This window comes from Equus quagga, unplaced genomic scaffold (assembly GCF_021613505.1).
Source record: "Equus quagga isolate Etosha38 unplaced genomic scaffold, UCLA_HA_Equagga_1.0 72560_RagTag, whole genome shotgun sequence".
Taxonomy (NCBI): domain Eukaryota; kingdom Metazoa; phylum Chordata; class Mammalia; order Perissodactyla; family Equidae; genus Equus; species Equus quagga.
In genome coordinates, this window is record NW_025802468.1 from 249,212 (window position 1) to 254,555 (window position 5,344).

At 36.3% G+C, this 5,344-nt stretch overlaps 1 pseudogene; it reads left to right on the forward strand.

The window, feature by feature from the left end:
- Positions 1-4,152: 4,152 nt before the first annotated feature.
- On the forward strand, positions 4,153-4,962 carry LOC124234178 (centromere protein U-like; annotated as a pseudogene).
- Positions 4,963-5,344: the final 382 nt, after the last annotated feature.

Here is a 5,344-nt window from a genome sequence, read left to right on the forward strand (position 1 = left end):
CACATTATCTCTCAGGTATGCCGGTACTATAAACCAAGCAGACCTAACAGGCATGTCTGTAACACGCCACAAAACTGAAGAATATACATTCTTGTTGAGGGCACATGGACCATTCTCCAGCACAGACCTTAAGCTAGGTTGTTATAAAAAAATAAAATAAATTTAAAAGATGGAAATTAAATAATATATTCTTATGATCACAATGAAATGAAATTATTCTAGTTTCTCTGTATTATAGCTCAGGAGGATTTTTTATGATTTCACTATTTTAAAATTTTTTGATGATTTTGTGTGGTCTAACATAGAGTTTATCCTGGAGAATGTTCCATGTTATTGAGAAGAGTGTCTATTCCACTGTTTTAGGTGGACTATTCTACTTGCAGCATTTAGGTGTTCTTGGTTTATAGTTTTGTTCAAGTCCTTTATATGTATTGATTTTCTGTTGGGTGTTCTATCCATTTTGGTAAGTACGGTATTAAAGTCACCAACTGTTATAGTAGAACTGTTTGTTTCCTTCAATTCTGTCCAGTTTTGCTTTATCTGTTTTAGGGCTCTAAAATTAAATTAATATGTCAATAAGTGTAAACTAATCATTGTTATATGTTCTTGATTTATTCACTCATCTGTATGTAATGTTCTTTTTTGATTGATTTAACAATTTTTCACATAATCTATATTTTCTGAAATCAGTATCATTTTTCTAATTCCCTTGTCTTTACTATTGGTATGGGATGATTTATTTCATCCTTTCGCTCAGCCTAATTGTTTGTTTGATCTAAACTAAATCTCTGATAAACAGCATATAGTGCAGTTATGCGTATCCATTATGTGTATCCATTCTACTTATCTCTGCCCTTTTTGGTGCGAGGCAGATTGGCCCTGAGCTAACATCTGTGCCAGTTTTCCTCTGTTTTGTATGTGGGATGCCATGACAGTGTGTTTGATGAGCAATGTGTAGGTCCTCACCCAGGACCCAAGCCTCTGAGCCCTGGGCCACCAAAGTGGAGTGCACAAACTTAAGCCAAACTTAAGCACTTTTCCACCAGACCAGCCCCGATACCTGTTTCTTTTTAATCCCTTTTTTCTTTCTGCTGTGCAGATTGCATAATGTCAGTTGATCTCTCCTCCAGTTTGATGACTCTTCTGTTGAGCCCTCTAGTTAATTTTTATTTCAATTAATATTCTTTTTGCCTCTCTTAAATAGATTGTATTTTTAGAGGAGTTTTAGGTTCACAGCAAGATAGTAAAGTACAGGGATTTTGCGTATTTCCCCTACCCCCATGCTTACATAGCCTACCTATTGTCAACATACTGCACCAGAGTAGTTTGTTTGTTACAACTGATGAACCTGTATTGATACACCATTATCACGAATGTTTACACTTTATATCAGGGTTTACTCCTGGTGTTGTGCAGACTGTGGGTTTTACCAATATATAATGTGTATTCATCATTGAAGTAGCGTACAGAGTAGTTTCACTGCCCTAAAAATCTCTGCTCTGCCTTTTCCTCCCCTCTCCCTCCTCCCTGGCAACCACTGATCTTTTTACTGCCTCTGTTGCCTTTTCCAGAATGTCATAGAATTGAAATCATACAGTATGTAGCCTTTTCAGATTGGCTTCTTTCATTTAGTAATTGGTATGTGTTTCTTCCATGTTTTTCTTGACTTTATAGCTCATTTCACTTTGGCACTGAATAATATTCAATTGTCTGCACTTATCACAGTTTATTAGCTGTTTACCTACTGATGGGCATCTTGGTTGCTTCCAAGTTTTGGCAGTTATGAATAGAGGTATTGTAATCCATCTGTTTCCAGGTTTTTCTGTGGCCATAAGTTTTCAATGCCTTTGGGTAAATACCACGAAGCACAGTTTCTGGGTTGTGTGGTAAGAGTATGTTTAGTTTTGTAAGAAACTGACAAGATTTCTAGCAAAGTGGCTGTACCATTTTGCATTCCCATCAGTAGTGAATGAGGCTTCCTGTTGCTAACTAGCATTTAGCATTGTCAGTGTTCTGGATTTTTGCCATTCTAATAGTTGTGTAATGGTATGTCATCTTTTTTTAATTTGCATTTCTCTGATGATACATGATGTGGAGTATCTTTTCATATGGTTATTTACCATCTTTATATCTTCTTTGGGGAGATGTCTGGTAAGGTCTTAGACCCTTTTTTTCTCTTGGGAAGATTAACCCTCAGTTAACATCTGCTGCACGTCCTTCTCTTTTTACTGAGTAAGACTGGCCCTGAGCTAACATCCATTCTTAGGCCCATTTTTTATTCAGTTTGTTCATTTCTTACTGTTGAGTTTTAAAGAAGTCTTTTTGTATTTTGGATAATAGGTTTTCTTTTTCAAATATTTTCTCCCAGATTATGCGTTGTTTTTTCAGTCTTTTGAAACTGTCTTTTGCAGAACAGAAAGGCTTAATTTTAATGGAGTTCAGCTTATCAATTCTTTTAACATTTGTGCCTTTGGTGTTGTATGTAAAAGGCATCACCAAACACAAGATCACCTAGTTTTTCTCTTATATTATCTCTAAGGAGTTTTATACTTTTGTACTTTACATTTAGATCTGTGATCCATTGTGAGTTATTTTTTGTGAAGGGTGTAAGTTCTGTGTCTACACTCATTTATTTTCAGGTGGATGTTCAGTTATTCTAACACCATTTGTTGAAAAAACTTAGTTCCGTTGTATTGCCTTTGCTTCTTTATCAGAGATCAATTGAGTATATTTATGTGGGTCTATTTCTGAGCTCCCTATTCTGTTTCATCAACTATGTGAATATTCTTTAGTGAATATCACATGGTCCTGATTACTGTAGCTTTGTGGTAAGTCCTGAAATTGGATAATATCAGTCTTCTGATTTTGTTAGTTAAAATATTTTTCAACTGTAAAATTTGTATTTCTTTCTTTTTCATTATTTCTGTCTCTATTTATATTTTCTACCTAGTGAGACTCTTTTCTTCTGGATTCCTTTAGTCCTTTGTCCACGTTTTTCCATGACTCTTTGAGCCCTTTTAACAGAGTCGATTTAAAGTCTTTGTCTAGCAATTCTAATGTCTGTTCTTCCCCAGGGACAATTTCTGTTAATCTCTTTTTTCTGTACTTTTTTATTTCTTAGCATTCATTGTAATTTTTGGCTGAAAACTGGACATTTTGAACATAAGATGGCAACTCTGGAATTTCAATTCTTACATCCTCAGGGTTTGTTTTATTTGCCAGCGTTGTAGCTGTTTAGTGAGTTTTTAACACTATTTTTAAAGACTATATTTTTGTTTGTTGCATTCCTGAATGTTTGTTTATTGTGTGCTTACATAGTGATTTGACAGAAATTTGCTTAAACACTAAAACAAATCCAAAACAATAAAATGAACAGAAAGAAAGAAAATACTCTCCTAGTCTTGATTGGCTCTGTTTTGGGGCGCTCGTTGAATATTCAGCAAAGCCATTTACAAGTCTGCCTTAGCCTTCCCTCCCTGTTGGGCTGAGTCTAAAGATCAAACGAAACATTAAAGCCTAGGGTCTTTTTTTTTTTCCTTAAAGATTGGCACATGAGCTAACATCTGTTGCCAATCTTTTTCTTCTTCTTCTTCTTCGTCTCCCCAAAGTTCCCCAGTACATAGTTGTAGCTTCTAGTTGTGAGTGCCTCTGGTTGTACTGTGTGGGATGCCATCTCAGGATGGCCTGATGACTGGTGCCATGTCCACGCCCAGGATCTGAACCAGCAAAACACTGGGCCGCCAAAGCGGAGCACAGGAACTTAACCACTCTGTCATGGGGCCAGCCCCCTAGGGTCTTCTGAAGTTCTTTGTAAGCACTTACTGTGTTGGCATGTACATGGCCTCTAGACTCTCCTTTATATACATGAGCTTTGCAAAACCCTCTTCCTGAAAGTAAGTCTCCCAAGTTTTCTTTCCAGGCTTTCAGCATATCTATTATTTGTCCTAACTGTAATCTTTTGTTCCTGGTGACATTGCATGCTCATTTGACTTTCAGTGTTTGGGGTACTACTTAGCCACTTTCTGCCCTGAGAGATCCTAGTTACATGAAACAAAGGCAAGCACCTTGCATGAGTCATGCATGGAATCCTCACATAGATTGAAACAAATAGACATACATAGTCCCCAGGGTGTGCAGGTCTGAAATATTCAAAGAATACATTCCATGAAAGATAAAGCTGGCCAAAAGCATAAACCTATTATTGTATTTGATTTTCCTGACACCTCAAGCTTGGGCAGACAAAATAAAAATAAGAAAGATGAAGAAAGTTAGGAAACCTTTGGCCCCAGTGAAGCCATTCAACTCCACCACTAGTGCCCATCTGCTTCCCTTCCACCAAATTCTCCACTCATGCCGTACACCCAAGCCAGAACAGTGATTTCTCTCCTGTTACTCTTCTTTTCTGAGTAGATCTTCCTTTACCCAACACTGCTATAGATGCTGATGAAGCATTCTCCAAGCACTGTGGATCATCTATCCCTTCAACTCCTCAAAGAAAAAGAGTAAAATGAAATTTGAACATTTCTGAAAATCAAGCAAGTTTAAACAATCTATAAAAGTTGTGCCAAAAAGGAATAACAGAAGTCCATTAGTGATGAATATGAAAAGGCTGAAGAAAGTGATGTAAGAAGAAAAGTTAAAGCAGCAGAGAAAATTACACACAGCATGAAGCTATTCTAACTACAGCATCTTCAGAACTTTTAAAGTAAACAGGTGAATTACTTACTCCTAAAATGATAGGGCCACTTTGTGCTGAGTCCTCTTTTGAAAAAGAGACCCTAGCAACAGAAAACTCAGAAAAAGGAAATGAATCATGAAAAGAGGGAGAAGTCAAGAAATGAATCCATAGACTCAGAAATTTCTGTGTACATATTTGGTGTCTAAAAAGGAAAGAAAATCAATGACATCATAGAGTTAGATGTTGTTTTGTCTACACTTGAGAAAACCCTTCATGAATATTAAAAAAAAAAAGAATCAAAATTTGTAAGGACAACATCAACAAATTAAAGTATTTATCAAAATGCATTAAAAAGCCCAGATGTTGAAAACTCTAAAAAAGTAGAACTCTATAGTGATTCATATAGAAGAAATGGCGTGTTTGACTGAAGCCAAGATGAGCTGCTTTACTTAGAACCATAGCAGGAACAACTGCAGTGAACTCAAGGAGAATAAAAATCTTCCCTTAGGAATACACCATATCCCTTAAACTAAATTAAAACAGCTTCATCAAGGCATTCAGATATTTGAGAGAAAGAGCCAAATGTAAAGGAAATGTAAGATTTATCCAGCCTTCCAGATCGATTATTTAAAGCAAGAACACTAGGAAGCTGAAGAATACTAATTT